Source organism: Amblyomma americanum, chromosome 3 (genome assembly GCF_052857255.1).
Source record: "Amblyomma americanum isolate KBUSLIRL-KWMA chromosome 3, ASM5285725v1, whole genome shotgun sequence".
NCBI lineage: Eukaryota > Metazoa > Arthropoda > Arachnida > Ixodida > Ixodidae > Amblyomma > Amblyomma americanum.
The window spans coordinates 183,966,165-183,983,796 of NC_135499.1; the positions used below are offsets into that span (position 1 = coordinate 183,966,165).

General features: G+C 53.1%; 1 protein-coding gene across 3 annotated transcripts in view; it reads left to right on the top strand.

The window, feature by feature from the left end:
* The window catches only part of LOC144125610 (uncharacterized), a 281,500-nt gene that overhangs the window by 239,741 nt on the left and 24,127 nt on the right, over nt 1-17,632 (top strand). The window lies entirely within an intron of this gene.

Consider the following 17,632-nt stretch of genomic DNA (forward strand, 5'->3'; position numbering starts at 1 on the left):
TCTGACTTGCCTCCGAAGCGCGGAACGTAGAGGGCGCACTCATCGCTCGGGCAATCGCACCCTGTGTGCTTCGAGCAAGCATCCTCATTTCTTTGTCCGCATCACTGCCTCCGCCGTGTTCACCCGCATTGCGGAACTGAGCCACTGGCGCCCACGTTGCTGCACAGCTAGCTCTTCTCCATTCCACACGAAGCGACCCTGGCGGGGGATACCCGAGTCACGACGCTCTAGAATTTCTCAAGCTCTGGGACCAGCAGCACCCTTTTGTTGTGTTCGTTCTCCTGTTCCAACAGTGCTTCCTATCGTTTCGCTTCTATTTTTTTTTCGTACCCATCTATTTCGCTCCAAAACATTCTGATTTTTAAAGGACGCTCCGCTGAAGCGAAGTGTGTGCTCGTGATGTGCTTAATACAGCACGCGCGTGCGCTCTACGTGTGTACAATGGGGGCGTACAGAAGACGAAGGGAGCCGCGCTGCGTCACGTTTTTCTTCTTGCTTTTCCTTCTAGCGGCGCGCGTAGGAATCGCGGCGTGGAAAACACGAAAAGGGGGGGGGGGGAGGCAAGGCCTTATTCCCCCCTCACGGAAAACATAACTCTGGTATTTATCTCGCAGGCCCGTCTGTGTGCCTTTTGTTATTTGCTTCATTCCTGGAAATACGGAACAAAAGGCGCTCGGACCGACGACCGCCGTCCGAAATTTGATAAACGGAAGCCCTCTTCGCACCAGTGGATGCACACAGGCGGCAAGGCGACTCGTGTTCTTCCGGGTTTCCGGCGGCCCGGACACACACAGGAGATGTCCATGTTTTTCCTCGTCAGGATGCCGAACGGCTCCGCGCCGACTGGACCATGCTGTAGATCTTGCGAGCGCAGTGGTGATGCCGTGCACCGAAGCGGCGGCTGTGAAAGGCGAGGCTCTTGAATCGAAGCGCCATGTCAGTCGGTGCGTAGAAGGGGGAGGGGGGGGGGGGGTAAGACATTTCGTGCTTCTTGTCAACGATATATCTTGGGCTGTTTTAAATTTCGAATAAAAAAAGTGGCCGGTTTCGGCTGTGCCTTGACACGGTTAATTCAGCGGGGAGCTGTCATAGGGATCTAAGTTGTCGTTGGGTTTTTGCGTTATAGGAGCAGTGCATATACTGATAGTAGATGCAAATGGCATCTCGCCTTCTTCTTCTCACTAAGCGACTGAATACGCTGACAAGTCGCCGCGGTGGCTGAGTGCTTATAGAGCTCGGCTGCTGACCCGAAAGACGCGGGATCGATCTCGGCCGCGGCGGTCGCATTTCGATGGAGGCGAAATGCTATAAGACCCGTGTACTGTGCGATGGGTCCAAATTACCCGGAGCCCTCCACTACGGTGCCCCTTCATAGCCAGAGTCGCTCTGGGGCGTTAAACCCTGTAAAAACATAAAACGAAAACATATACTATTGAGGTCAGCAAGTCCTCAATCTTATGTTACCGTGAGCCTCGTTTTAGGTTCTTTCTGCTTGTCTACCGCGCCCGTGGAACAAACTTCTGGGTGATACTTTGCATGTCAGCGTAGTTACAGTTCTGTACAGCCCAACTCTTATGTGTAGGGTGGTCTGCTGCATCGCAAGTCTGACGGCGAGAATCAATACGAACGTGCAGCTAGTGGGACCTGCTTGGCGGACAGTTATCCATGCAATGTGCGGTCCTTCTGTGATACTCCGCAACCTATACTGGTACCGTGTACATTCCTCCTCTGAGCAGCTAAAGCGCCTTCAAACACGAGCTTTTTGCCGAGACGTAATTGAGTGGATACCGTGAGTTGTGAGATGGGAAGAAAAAGTAGCGCGGTGCTGTTTTAAATGTTTCGTGTAGGCTATAGCTGCACTGAACTGGCCCGCCGGGAAGACACATCGCTCATCATTTTCATTCGCATGGCTGTGCCTTCTAAGCGACCTTCATTTCGTCGATATCAGCGCGCCGCTGTCGAACACCTTCACGGGGAGCATATCTTGTCGGCGCTTACTCACCTTGGAGCACTCGTTTCGAGCGGAGCAGGGAAGCGGCGCGTCCTGTAACAGACTCGCTGCTCGGATTCCTGCTCCCCGGTCACGTCTCGGAGGAGGTTCTTCCCGTCGCGGTCGAAAATTCTCGGCGATGAGGCTTAGCACGCGCCGCATCCAACCAACCCCGTTTCCTGCGGCAGGAACAGCCCTGATAGATGAAGCGGTTGAGCTCAAGGAGGGGGGGGGGGGGGGGGTTGTAACAAACCGCGGCAACACGGCGGCGATTCGTTGCGGTCGCCGGATATGCGGGGCCATATCGGATTAAAAGAAGCCCGCATTAAAAGGCCTGCCGGTATTTGGGGCACGCCGCGCGTTGCTGGTGGTGGCGGTGGCTGTTGTGGTTCGCCCCTGTCCCCCCACCCTCTCTCTCCCTGGTGCCGAGTTTCTGCTCCGATTGCTCAACGTCTCGTCCAATATTCGTCCCCTTCCGTTCCGTGCAAACGCCGCCCAAGGAAAAGCTAAGGAGGAGCTGGGGCCCCGTAAGAGGAGGAGGAGGAGGAGCAGCCTATGTTAGCTCTCTCTCTCGTTCTCTCTGAGCCGGCCGGCAGGACCTGTAAAGACGCCCACCCTCTCTTCAAAGAAATGCCGATCCAGGAGATAAGAGGATCGAAGCGACCGACCGGCGGAATGCTTCAAATTGCTCGCGCAGCGTACGCGCTTTCCTCTCGATCCTGTGCCGGATCGGTGGCTGTATACGAGCTGAACAACAGAAGGGCGGGAAGAAAACAAGAAACAATGAGATGGGCGGTGCCCTCGACATCCATTATACGCATTATCTCTCCATTACATCACGAGCCTATTACGTCATTTGTGGTCGACGGATAACGTTCCGCCGGCGATTACCGAAGAGCTTCTTCCGTAGCTAAGCTTTAAACGTGTTTTTGTTACAAAGCACAGGTTGTTGCTTTAGTAAACAGAGCAAAAGGAGGATGCTTCAGCCATTTCCTCGAGGCTTGCTCTCTTATTCGCGCTTCTGAGCCGTGCACTTTATTGTCCAGTGGTCAAAGTGTGGACAGTGACGAACTCCTTGTTTGCTTTGTTTTTAGTCAATGAATAGAGCTCCCACAATTTGCAGCATGCACTCGTGTCACCGCCGTTCATGTTCGAAATCAGAGCCCTCTCATGGCGACGGTAGGGCGTTTTTAAGGCGGAGGTATAGCGCTCGACAATTTTCGCAAGACGCGCCCTTCACAGACTGTCTCTGCCTTGCGCGGTCGACTTTTCGCGTTAGTCTCGCGCAAAGGAGACGCCGAACGGTCTTCTGCCAATAAAGAAGTGCCGTATGGCGAGAACAGCGCAATTCTGGGTTCGTTTCCTTGAGTTTTGTTTTCCGAGTCCATTTCAGAAGGCCAACAATTTGTTCAACTGTTAATGCCTGTCATGAGCCACCCGACAACATCGGTCCGGCGTCCGAAGTTCAAAAAAAAGTTTCGCGAAAGCTCTCATAAATTATGATGATGATGATTGTGGTGGGGAAGGTGAAGGTGACTGTGATGATGATTTGACTTCAATGGCGCTAGGGCACCTTGGCCAAAGAGTGCCACGCCACAAGATATTTTTCGCCTCCACAAAGGGGGGTATAAGACTCTTTCTTCCAAGCACTTCACACCAAATAAAACCGAGCTACAGGCCTGGAAAGGTTTGTACTTACTGAAAAAACATGTGCGTATCCAGCGGCACTGAGGATCGAGCCCAGAACCTCTCGCAAACCTTGTGGACGTTCAGACCACCACGACTACGCTGCGGAAGTTTTTAAAGGGGCTGTGAAGAGGGTTATAATAACGCTGCGGCACGCCTAGCATATTGAAGCACGCCGCTTCAAGCTCTCCTCATCAGCCATGTGTGACCAAGTGTCTCAAAAGGTACCAAGCCACTTTGCTGCACCGCGTTCGCACGGATTCTGCTGGTACGCCGGCGTGGATGTATAAGACTGGCCTAGCGTTGTCACCATTGTGTTCAACGTATGGTGTGTGTGGTGACATAGAACATTACCTCTTGTGCTGTATTTTGTACAACGCGGAACGGGCTATGTTATTCGGATCCCTCAAGAAGGCAGGAGTTCCTCACAGTTCTCTTCAGGACATTGTTTTCCCGCGCGGGAGCCAGTCGAGTAGAAGGGATGCTTATCGCCTTCTTCTAGTTTACCTGCAGGACACGGATTTGGCCTCCACATGGTGACCTCAGGAGTGTCTATTTGGGTTTTTGCGGACAGTGTTTCTGTGATTTCTATTTAAGTGTCGCTACGGTGGAGCAATTGCCGGCAGCAACTGCAAGGCTAATCCCACCGGTAGTTTACAACCACTCAACTCAACTCAACTCAATAATAGTGTCTAGCAAGGATTTTTTAAATGCGCTTTGTAGAAGCTGAGTTATCTGTAGTTGAAATTTGAATTTCAGCGTCTTCGCGCCTTTCCCTCTCCTCTCGTCACTTTTCGCACGCTGGAAGGTAGGCGCTCCTTCGCCGACCCCCCTCTGGGAGCGGAGCTTCCCGACCCGCCGGAGCTAAGCGGCTTATTGGCCGCGGCCAATTAGCCAATGGCCACCTCTAACCTTGTCTACGCAGATGCGGGGGACGGAGGAGGGAGCGAGCATGAAAAAGTCGCCGGGAAGGGCTCGCCAACTTTGACGCGTGATTGTGGGTCGTCTGCTGCGTGTAGAAGAGTATTATTTGGCTCTGGTTTTCACGGCAACACAGTGCTGTGATTAAGTGAGTTAATGTGCTCTCCTCGGAAGGCGTTTCAGAGCCCCTTTAAAATATTTCACGTTCACACTCCGTACTAACGTGCTATGACTACTTATGATGTCTCTCCACTCCACGTGGCGCGGTTGCTCAGTGCCTGTGGCGTTCGGCTGCTGCCCGAGTTACCCAAGGTCGGGGAATCGAATCACCGCCGCTGCTGCCTCGGTTCTACGGAGCCAAAACACAAACGCGTCCGTGTGCTGTGCGATGTCGGTGCATGTTAGAGAACCCGAGGGGCTCAGAATTAATCCGGAGCCTTCCTCCACTACTATATGTTCCTCATGCGCGGTTTCGGGACGTTAGACTTCTGCCTGCCATCAGTTTCGGCGTTGCGAGGGGGACAAAGGGAAAAAGAGGTTAAAGCGGAAAGGAATGCGAGCAATTTGCCGTTCTTGCTTAGCTCGCCTGATCAGCCGCATTCTTTTGATACGGAGAAATGCAACGAGTGAGAGGACGTTAAAGGGGGCGGTGGTGTTGGGCGAAGCGCCTCGCGTCGTTGCCTCACCACTCGTGCCTGCAGTCTCTTGCGTATTCCGTTTCGATCTTTTTGCGACGGCGGCTCTAATCAATCTAGGTCTTCTTCGGTCGCGTGGCGTCTATCGCCCCTAAGAGCCTTTCATGATCGCGTCTCACAAAACATAAATGCCTTTTAGGACATCGCCACGGGAGATCTCTCCTTTCCCCAAGGCCGCTGCGTCTTCTCCCTCAAGCGCGCTGCATTTTCACGACAGGGGCGCTCAAATGTGCATGATCTGCACTGGTTGTCTGATGAGCCGCTTAACGTCTTTCTTTACATATCGCGGAGCAAGATCGCTAATGATCTGTACGCTCGATATGCATGCTGGAAGCGCCAGCCGCTGTCGCTTGACGCGTATTGGAAACCCTGAAAATCCGTCGTTGCGTTTCTTGGGTATTAGGTACGCGATTCTGAAAGAAGTGTTGATTCCGTTTTCACGGACGGATCCCGTTGGTACAGAAACCTCGCCCTGCATTTTAGCAAATCGCTCCAAAAGGCCATGTGCGCCACAAAAAGAATAGCTGCAAATAGCTCACATACTTGTATCGTTCCGCTAAGCCTTAACTCATTGGTTGGCGTGTCCCGGAGCTATCTTTGCCAGACAGCGATGCTTTAGGGTTATATCAGTCGCTCAGACTCGCTGCAGCGGCGGTGGCGAGCTGAACTGATTAGTATCGCTAGTTTAATTGCAGCTCCCGCAGGCGAGCCTTAATTAACACCATTACCAAGACACGTCGTTTGCGTTCAGGAACGCCACTTCCCTTGAGCAATATTCGCGAGGCTCGAAGTAGCCTGCGGTGTTGCAGTACCAAAGCCGAGCATGACTCACTGCTTTAGTCATCGATGACGTTCACAAGATGTTCTGTTTGTTTGTTTTGTTTGGATGCTTGTTTCGCCCTCTGTACTTATTTCCCTTTTTATCTTTCTATTGAAAAACCTTGGAGGCGTTCAGTTTTTTTAGTACAATAGAGAATATGTAGGGTCATTTTAAGCTTTGTGCGCCACGGACACGCTTATTCACGTCGTTCAAGACGCGTTGCGAACTTGGCGCGCTCGAGTTCGCAGCCCCACGCTCGCAGCGTTTTGTGTTTAGTGTTTCGACTCGGCGCCCGAGTCGCCGGAAGACCGCACGCGTGTCAGCAACACAGGATGCGCGCAGCATCGCTTTCCGCTGCCCCGCGAATCGTCATGGTCGAAAGGCCTCGAAGCAACAATGACCAACGACAACCATGCCCAGCACCAGCCAGTGTGGCTCATGGACATATGCTAGTGTCAACAGAGGCTATGTGCCGGCACGGGAACCCCGCATCGAACGCCACGGAGTAGGAAGGAGGGAGAAGAGTAGTCGGACAGGGCAGGGCGAAATTCGACCAATTTCCGGTCGATTGCGGTCCGTTCGAAATCTATACACCTTCTCGCCCTGGCTCGATCGCCTTTCACAGTCGACGCAATACTCGCTGGCGCCAACCGCGAAGAGACGGAGGAGCCGGGCGCGAAGTGAACCGGCTTCTCCCGAAAGGCCCCCAACAAGAACACGCATGCGGACAGACGGAGGAAGGCGTCCAGAGGCGTAGTACACAAGATGCGCCATGTCTTCGAGCGTAGAAGACGGCCGTCTTGGCGGGTGAGCGAGAGCACGACGGCTGATCGGTCTCTGGGTTTCGTTCGGGCCCACTGGACCGTAGAAGCCTTTCCTCGGAGAGAGAGAGGGGGGGTCATCGGGATAGCCGCGTTAAGCGATTGGACGTCCTTGAGTCACGCATGGCTGCGTCGCTGCCGCCTGCAGACGCCGCCGCTTCTTCCCGTGGTCCTGGAGCGCCTTTGCACGGAGGCGCGTCGTGTCCCGGAATCCATGTCGGATGTTCTCTGTCGGATCGTGTTGTTGGTGTTGTTCGCACGCGGTTGCGTAAAGTTGGTGCAATCTGTGGCGGCGCCACTGGCAGCGCTGCCGACCAGCTTTTGTTCATCCCGCGGCGGTAGTTCCAGGATTCACGGGCTCTCTTGCCGGTTCACGATCTGCCGGCGCCGCCAATTTTCAGCGGCGCTCTTTCTGGTCGATTCTTTTCAAGTTTAGGAAAGAGAAAGTAAGGTGAAGGTTCCGAATTCGCTTTCTGGAATTTGGAGACTAACCCAGACTAACAAAGCGCCGCCATACCGCGAACACACTTTTTGTTTATTTCTTGCCAGACGCGTTTTTTTCTCTTTTTCGACAAAAGGTCGGTTGCACATCCGTGCTATTCAAGGGAACTGTGATGATCATATACGTCAGAGAAGGTTATTCTATGCCGACAGGCGCCTGTGGCTCGAAAAAGTCCGCTGCATTGTAAAGGGAAAGCATTTTCTTGAATGCCATGGCAGATCCTGTGGGAGATTTTTTTTTTTTTAACAGCGTGAGAGAAGGTCTGTAGATGCGACTATCATCCGTCACATGAGTTGCATAAACGAAAAGAGAAGGAAAGAAAAAAACAAATGGCGAAAAGCTGTGTAGCGAAGCCTGCTGGTTCAGATCACCGAAGACGCTCGTGCCTTGACCAGAATGAGTAAGCAAATATTTTAATCCATGGAGGTACATACATCTCTGAGTTGAATCTAGTGTAAATAAACTTAAGTATAGCTGTAATGTCGTTATTAGATTTGTTCTCTTCCTGAATTGAGTGACGGACTATTGGAATATGATCAACTTGAGAAATTGCATGTTACGCGCTTATTTTTACCGTGCTTACAAGCAGTATACGGTATGAATTCACGCTGTATATATGTGAGCACTCATACTGCGCCAAAAAACGTGTCTTCTAGTGTACTTGTGTCTCTGCTTCCATATCGCATAACACCCACCAAAATGCATATTTGGCTTTGCCTGTTCTAGGGGAAAACGCGCGATTTGCTTTCAGAGAGCCAATCTTAAGCCGCGTCTTGTACGTCACGGTGAAGTCTTTCTGACCGCTCACTTCATGCCGCTTCCGCTTACCCTCATTTAATAAACTGCTATTAATAATCTCAAGCGTAACAGTCAATAAGTTTTAAGCGACATAAGAGGAAAGCCGTTGCAGTTTGTTTATTACTCAGGCCGTATAAGAAGCAAACTGATTCGGAGAAGGACTGAATATGAATGCGAACACGCGGTCATACATAGACATGCTTTTTTATTTTTGTTTGCTTGTGCAGTTCCCAGGGAAGGATTTTTTCCTCCTGTACTCCTTATCTAATTCTCGCGTATACATGTATCTTTTTTTATTATTCTCACATTTCCTCGATACACCGTTGTTGGGCTGCTGTGGCCAGGTCATTGAGGCGAAAAACAATTAACTTTATTTCCCGTTGGAAATATCTCTGTTTCTCGAATGACTTTCGCGACCGAAACGCCCAACATCTAGGCCACGCCTTGTCTAATTTGGCGGCGGTATATGTCTTATCGCCTTCATATTTTAATCTTCTCGTGCAAGAAATAACTGTGCCAGCGTGTGCAAACCTCCTAATGCGTTTCTGACCGAAATATTGTATCTAGGTCAGGCGAGATCACAAAAATCTACAAGCTCGGCGTGTTGTTTTTTTTCACGACTATTGTGAAGTCCCCGAAGTGGTTTGCCAATACTCGACAACTACGAAATGAGCCGTAACGCCAATGCACCGGATTGTGTGGTCCAGATTATCTGGACCACACAGTCCGGTGCGGATTATCTAAACGTTCACGCTTTTTTAAATTGGCTAAGCCAAAAAAGAAACTTTGAAAGGCCATTATGAATATGCTATCACGGCTGCATTGGCAATTTGCTGCGGTGTGTGGCAAGCCGCGAATATTAAGTGGTTCATATACCTCGCTGCTTCGCGTTAGCAGGGCGCGCCATTCTTTCTGTAATACTTTTCGAACAGAGAATTCCGCGGCGAATAGCTATTAACCCTTATATGCCGCATTTGCATTGTAATCTTTCTCAGTTTCCGTTGATTAAGGTCGCCATACCCTTCATTGCACATAAAAACGCAATCCTCGCGGCTTGAGAATTGCGTGCCTCTGCTTTAGATCGTTCCTTTTGAGTAAAGAGCTTTCTATCGCTGCCTCCAAATCGCTCATCGCAGGGGACCAATGATGCAAACCCTTGAAGACGATCAGGAAGACGAGGGGAGAGGGGGCGGTTAAGTCGCCCACTTTCTCTGTCCGGCCCAAGCGCCGACAGACTCGGATACCATTCGTACACGTTTTCTTCCTTGCTTCTCTTATCCTCGCAGTGGCGACGAGAGCGAAATCTTAATCTCGTGAAGAAGAGGTGCCATCACTTTGACCCTCAACGCATGCATGCGCGCGCAGCTTAACTTAATCCGCTTGACAGCGGCAGCAAAGGGAGCCGCGTCGGCGCTCACGCGCGGGGGCCCCGCCAAAGCGCACTAATCCGCCCCAGAATGTGAGATTGAAGCTATCCATCATTAAGGCCGGCGGCGTACCTTTCTTTTCTGAACGGTCCCGGCCGAAACCTTTCGGCGCGAGCCGGCATGACCGACTTAGTGCTTGCCTTCTTGACAGTTGACGCTCGCACTCGATCACGGGCTGTCGCTCGCTAGGCCTAGCGGCGCGTTTCGGTAACCTCGATTCCTGCCTGCGAGTGGCGCAGCCCGGAGCCCCCCAGCCGCTAGCGTGAGAGAATGCCGAGCTCTGTCTTGTACAGCGCTGTTTGCAGTTCCGTGGCCATCGGAAGCGGCCAAGCAACGGAAGGTTGTCGCGTATTGAGACGCCGCTCGCCCACCGTGGGATGTGTGCGTCCGGTGGGCCTGGCTGTATATGTGCATACAGGCCTACGCCGTCGCCGCTTTCACTGTGTGCTTACCCCATGTAGTCTCTCCGATTTCGATCTGCGACTGCTTAGAGACGAATAAGGTACTGCTGTTTGATTAGACCCACCCCGCAGTACTGGACACGCCTGACTTGGTCAGGCTGGCATTGACCGAAATATCGGCGTTGATGAAAGCTCGTAGGGGAGTTATAGTACCCTCCTCATCCCCCGTGTTCTACGGTTTAATGGGACGTGGAAGGGGGCTCCTTTTGCGTCGCCTATACCGGAGCCACTGTGTGCGCCTTTTCTAAGTGATGTCTCAGGGCTGGAGCTCCAATTCGCTTAATATGGCGAGTGAATGGCTTGTTTAGGAGTCCGGAACAGTGTATAGTCTCATTTTCACTGCCTTCATCGTGTTATTTGTACCTAGCGCGAAAATTTTATCCAAGCAAACAGCAGCAGATGTTTCATTTTCGTCAACTATTTAACGTTAAAGTTCCGCGCCATATCGCAGGCAAGTTCTAATGCCGATGTTAACTACCTGTCGTTATTACCTGACAGGAGCGTTTGCTAATCACATTCTTTTGCGTGTATGTGTGTGCGCGTATCTACACGTCCGGAGCAGTTAGGATGTCGACAACATTGTCCCACTTTTCGGGACGTTCCGCAGACTCCTACCGCTTCGTCAGGTTCACAACGCCATCGCATTGATCTGAGCTTATGTGTGTGGCGAGATTTTATTTCGCTCTGTCTTTCCAAAAGAGTGAGTCGCCCTCTTCCGCCTTGTATGGGGGGCTTAATTTCCAAGAAACCAGGAAAAAGGAGACCGCGCGTATTGGGCGACTCGAACTTTACAGCCTCCTCCCATGCCGGCGAAATCTAAGCGATAAGAATTAGCGCGGCCTGCCGTATTTCCTCGGTGAACATGTGTTCTTTGTGGGTCGCACCAGAAGTTTCGCGTTTATTATTGTATCGGCTCAACTTGCTGCTGTGGTAGTCTCATCGCTTCTCGGGCGTTGATGTGTACAATAAAAAAGCAATAAAGACAGGGGCTCGCTTCTGTTCTCGGCGGCTGAAAGCAGACTCTTATCGGCCATCTCGGAAAACAAGAAAGCGAAAAGTATTCGACGTCGAGTTCCTCGGACTCCTTGGGCCGAAATTTCCTTTCTGTGTGTGCGACCTCATATATATATATCGACCCGGAGTGAATGAAGCCGGAAGGCGTTGCGAAACGCTGAAATGAAAAGCTCCCGGACGAAGACGAGGAGGCCTTAATCCTTCGCCCTCCCTTCCACGACTCTCGGGCTTGAATTCAACTCAGCTGGCAGCAGCAGTTGAGGAGACGTTGGGGCGTCGTGTAGATGAAGCCAGAGACCTGCGGGGGCTCTGCGTCTTCCCGCGTTCTCGTATCATACAGCGTCGTCGATCCTTCCGCGTCGTCGAGCGCTCTGTGCTGTGCTAAGGACGTCACCGTCGAGGACAACAACGTCAAGTATGCTTTGTTCGCGTCTCCGGACAAAACCTGCCGTTCCCTCGACGGTGGCATACTTGATGAGGGTCCGTGGCTTTTCGCGGACTTAGGCAGGTGTTTTCCTCTGCAGCCTGCTGTCATGGTAACCGTGTTAAGAACAACCCGTAGCTAATCACACCATAGACTGGTGACCCATAGACCATAGGAGTGCTCGGGCCTGTAGATCAGACTGGGTCAGGCTGCTGATGGACCCTTCCTGCGACAGCAGATTGTTCCTCTCCAAGGCTGCTCTAGTGGTCCACCGGGGACCGTAAGAGGAGCCGGGCATGCGGCTCTTCCGGCATTCGTAGGAACCTCCCCCGCTGAAAGCAGTCCGTGCTCTGTGCCGTCGGCGATGGCCGGATGGGCCGAAGACAAAAGAGCCGAGAAAAAGACATTGGCAGCGAAACAAGCGCACCTTCCCCTCCCTCCATCCTTGACTAGCTGTTCCGGAGCGGCGCGACTGCATCCTGCAACCATCGAGGAGCGCTTAAAAACCGAATCACCGCAGAAACAAGACAGGTCGGTGTTTTTGGAGCAAAAACGAACGGCCTTCTCGCGTCTTCCTCCTCCTCCCCCTCTCTTCTTTCTCCGTCTCTCTCTCTCTCGCGTCCTCCATGCATAAAGCCCGTCCCTTCGGAGGGGAAACCCTGCAAGAATGGAAGGAAAAGAGAGGAAAGCGAAGGAAAAGAAAGATAAAAGACATTCGCGGGGACTGCTGCTGGGCCCGCTCCGAGGAAGGTCCTTTCTCTTTCGCGTGCAGAACAAGAAGCGGGAAAGGGGGAAAAAAAAGAGGGCGGTGCTTTTTTGCCCGCCGCCGCCGCTGCTCGGAATCTTGGCCTACATCTTCGTCGCCATCGTCAGTCGTTCGCTGAGTTTTGGTCGCTTCCGCAGCGCGCGGGCAGAGCTCCCGCCATTTGTCGGCTGGCTGACTACCGAAGGGGACACTCGGACCACGGCGGCGGCGCGTCGAGTGTTTGTCGCGCGGCCTCTTGCTTCCTTCCTTCCTTCCGGCGGGCGTACTCTCTCCTTGGTGCAGTAGGCTCCTCCGCTGGGGCGCTCCTGTTAACTGCGGCTTCTTGCTCCGAGTGCTTAGACAGCTCTGGGACCTCTGACCTCAAGTGAAGACGACAAGTGGAGTGTGTGGTGGTCTTGTCTGCGGAGAACGGCCGTCGGTTCTGCAGAGGCAAATGTGTCTCGCCGAGCGAGCGTAGCGGCAATTTCCTGCACGATTAGCCGCGATTGGCGGTCTCCGCTGGACGGACAATCATCTCTCGCTGCGTCGCTGCGACACACGATTTCTTCGTACGACTCGAGCGCTGGGATTACTACGCTCTTCCCTGAAACATTGCGGACAGCGTGTGCTACCTACGGTCTTCTTTCTACTGGGCTTTGGTGACCCGTGACTTGGTTCACACCTTTAGTCCGCCTGCTTTCCTCCTATAGCGTGTCCAAACTTCGCCGGCTCTGCAGTGTGTTTCTACTTGAATGTTCTTCTGGTGCACTTGCTTCCAGTCTGCGACGTGTGAATGTGTGGAGTCATTCGTGGCTCTGTAAATTCGACTTAGTACATCGTGCGCGTTGAGTGGTGAACTTCTCGACCCCACTACAAACCCGTCGTCAAAGAGAGGAGCTGCTGGCTGGAGTTTGCGCCGCTCGGTTCTGAAGTGCGCCGGCTGTCAGCGGGTGATGGCTCTTTGAGGGGCATTTCGTCGCCACAGCGGGCTCGCCTGTGTCTGGTCTCGCGCGTACGCAACCGCGTGCGAGACTGCGCTAAGCCAACGCGGAGCTCGGCATCGCACAACAGCCATGGAGGTCCCGGAAGTTTGCTGCTGCAGCTCCTCCAAGGAGAGCGAATGCGCCAAGGCAGAGGACGAAGACAATGGAGAAACCGGGGCTGAGGAGCGCGTGGGTAGGTTGCTACAAAGGCGCTCTCATACGGAACGCCGTCGGCCCACTGCGTTGCACGTGCGCGCGTTTTTTTTTTTTTTCTGAATTAGCGGGCGGTGGCGTGGTCCGCGCTGGGCGTCCTCTTGAACCGCGTGGGTTGGGCGATTCGATTGAGGTTTACGGGCAGCGTGCTACCCCCGGCGTTCGTTGTTTATGCAATTCGCTCGTTACCGCCTGGGCGAAGAGTCCGTTACGGTGCGAAATGGTCGCGGTGGCCGCGATACCTTCCGCGGGGCGAAGGCTGCTCACGCCAACTCCTCCGCTCTTGGCTGATGCGTGCCTTTTTGCTGCGAGGCCATTGTGGCTGCCCGCAGCGAAGGCCTGCATGCTACTCGTAATGGCTGTTCGTTCTTGTCTTTTGTTTAGTGAAGGCAGAGCGGATTTTAGAAGAGAGAGTAGTGTGTGCAGTTACGCAAGCCTGTCGCTGTAGCATAGCTGCAGACTAACTAGCCCGAGATAAGAAAGTGAACGTCTTCTTTCCCTTTCGGCGTGGCAAACGCGATGCTTGCACTGGCCGCGGTTGCGTAGACGCTTCAGTGAATAATAATAATAATTGTTTTTTTTGGGGGGGGGGGGGGGGGAATGGCGCAGTATCTGTCTCATTTGTCGTTGGACACCCGAACCGCGCCGTAAGGGAAGGGATAAAGGAGGGAGGGAAAGAAGAAAGGAAGAGGTAGGGGCCGTAGTGGAGGGCTCCGGAATAATTTCGACCACCTGTGGATCTTTAACGTCCACTGACATCGCACAGCACACTTGCGCCTTAGCGTTTTCCCTCCATAAAAACGCAGCCGCCGCGAGACGCTTCAGTGAACATCATGAAACTGATGCTGTCTTCAGTGAACATCATGAAACTGACGCTGTCAGTCGCTGGCCGAACTGTTTTCGCACGTAAAGACATGCAACTTCTATGTGCGACCTGCATTTGTCTTTCAGTCATCTAAGCAACGCGAGCCTTGTTCTGTGCATTTCCAGCAATTAATTCTTGAGGCGTTTGTGTGAAAATCTTACTAACGCTGTTACCCGCAATATTTATTTCGATGTTTTTTTTTATTGTGTGAAGGTAAAGGGGCGGACACAAATGGGGCGAGCTCACGTACGCGCACGTGTGAGCACAGCTGCCGCTCACTGACAACCTGCAGTGCAGAAGATCGGAAGAACAAAGGACACTTAACTATCTACCAAAGTGTTAGTAGACCTTACCGTCCATATTTCTGTGGGCTTTGTAAGGAAATATTCGCAGGAACAGTTAGCTACAAAAGTGCTACCAGGACGTTTGTCTGGAGCGATAACCCATATTACTTATCGCGCCATCGCCGGAACTCCAAATCGCGTCACAACATGACATTCGTCCCTCGTATTGGGGTTAACGTCTTTTCGCCGCAAGAACCACGTCTCTTACCAGGCCATTACAGCTCTCTGGACGTAACACGCATTCTATGTTTAGCCCCGATTGTTTGCTCTGGTGTAATGCGCTGCCTCGCTCGCCATGCGCGCGGCGCAAAATCACAGACTCGCCGCGCGTTCGGAGCCGATTCGTCGTCCTTCCGCCTCGTAAATGGAAGCGCGCGCCACATCTGTTATCAGCCAAGTGCCACTCACGCATAAATAGCATCGGTGTGTTTCTTTAAACTCGGTCAACCGCCGGACTGCCCCTCAAACCCCTCACCCTTGCAACCCCCCATGTTTGCACTTAAATGCATGCTGTCCCGGTATTTTCTTCCCTTTTGAAGAAGCAGGGAATAACGCGTTTGTTCCAACCCGGGGGAAAAATGGAAACATCGCCTCTGCTCCTCCTCCTCCTGTTTGCGTTGGAGGCCCTTAGCGAGGAGAGTGAGAAGGGGAAAGAGAGGGAAAACGCCAGGGAGAAAAAAAGGACGCCCCGCAATCTTCCTAATGGCCTTGCGAAAATGGTGGCCGCGGCGAACGCGCGGCGCATAGCCAGCTGGCTAGAGCGGCCAGCTAGACGCCCGATATACTATATATGCGTGTTCCAAGTGATACTTAAATCCGCGAAATGGGAGCCGATCGGCAGCAGCCTTTCCAGATCGGCGGCGCGCGTCCTTGCAACGAGATACACGCCGAGGGGGACAAGTAGCGACGAAGGTATAGGAGTGGTGAGAAGGTCGAGACGCGATTTCCAGCTATAGAACGTCGCCCTCCTGCTGGCTGGCCGAGGCGTGCATCTACATATCTTCCAAAATGCCCTTCAAATAGTGCCACATGTAACGCGGCCTCTTCTCTCTTCCTGTATATTTCGTTTTCTTTCGCCCTCTTCGTCCGCCAAGTTGGCGTCTTCCACGCGCTCTTGGCTGAGGGGCGCACCGGCGTTTTCCGTCGCTCTTGGCCCAACTCCGGTCTATCGTCGGCGGCGGGTATGCAAAAAAAGCGAACGCCGCCGTTATCCAATTCGCCTCCTCCGCATCTGTATCTCTTAGCGGCCTCGCGGGAACCCAAGGTCGGCCCCCGGGAACTCCCCGTTGTACGGTGCGAAGAAACTGTCTCATCAGCGCCGTAACGGCTTCGCGCGGGACTGACTGCAGCAGGAACGCAGGCTGCAGGCCCGGACGAGCCCTCGTTATCTGGGTGTATGCTAAAGCGGGTCCCCCCTTTTCCTTCTCCTTTATGGCTGCCTCAGGTATTTTACAGAGAGGCGTTGGGGCGCGGCTGATAAGCGCCGCGCCGGGTATCTAACGGTCAGCGCGAGGAAACGGCCCCGTTTCCGCCTCATTCGGCTTGCAGATGCTCTGTGCGCTGCGGCGGCGGCGGCGGCGTGCCAACGAGGTTTATCGTGCGCATAACCGAGCCGGTACGCCTCTGGTGAGTGTGTGCGTGCGTACGCGCGGGCGCGAGCGTCATTTGCAATGCAAGCGCGCTCGGCGCTTCCGATTTCGATGACGAGGGAACGTGCTCGGCTTATTCGAACGGCGCGCCGCCGGCATACCATCACGCGCGCCTCACCGGCCGCCGCTCGCCATGTAACGATGTCTATAGCATTACCGCCCGTTTATTCTCACTTTCATTTCGGGTCTCACTCTAGCTCCGTATGCTGCGGCGATGTTCGCGGAGGTGTTGTCTAGTCTTTTTTTATGCCCGCTGGAAGAGGAGCCGGCGGCGATGACAGCTGCGCATTTTGTTTCCCTGTGTGGTTGCAGTCTCGCGTATGTGGGACGCGGGCTCAACTCGTAACGCTTATTCCACCTGTTTGAAGCGCCTGGACAAGGGAAGAAACGGGCCGCACGATTCGTTTCCAAAAGCTTCTTGTTGGAAGACGAAAAAAATAAACATGTTTTGACGACAGGCGCGGATCGGTGCGGACACAACAGCGAGAAAAGAAGGCACATCTCTCATTCAGGATGAGGTGTATAAGCTTGTACCATTCGGGCTTGTGACCGCCTTAACGGCGCGGAAGAAAAGCCGCTAACGGATATCCGGACTGGCGCACTAGCATATTTATGAGTGGTGAGCCACTTTCGACGCTTTAAAGCAGCAGATGTGTGCCGGCGAGGAAACCGCGGGCTGCGATGCCTCTGCGGACATCTGTGGCAGGAGGTTGACTTTTATCGCTGAACGCATTCTCCGCGCACACCTGCTTTCATCCTGCTGATGTCGTGGGCAGTGAAAAGTCTCTCCTCGCCCGACTGCTGCTTGTGTTCATCCACATTTATTGTATGCGCTTCATGTTGTAGTCGGCATTTTTAATCAATGCATGCTGCTGTAATCGGCGGCTAACGAAAAGGGTTGAGCTTAAGTCAAGGACAGCACAGCGAACTGTGGAAAGGAAAATGATAGGTGTAACGTTAAAGGACGGGAAGAGAGCAGAGTGAGTCAAGGGAAAAGGCGAGGATTAATGATATATCCTAGCTGAAATCAAGAGGAAGAAATGGGCTTGGGCTGGGTGCGTAATGGGTAGGCAAGGTAACCGCTGGTCCTTTAGGGTAGCGGAGTGGATTCCAAGAGAAGCCAAGCGTAGCAGTGCGCGGCTGAAAGCCATGTGGGCGGGGATAAGGTGGCCGCAGCTGGCGAAGGACGGGGTTAATTTGAGGGATATGAGAAAAGCCAGCAGCGGACTTGGTTAGATATTGTTGTTGATGTTGATGGCGACGATGAGTCTGCT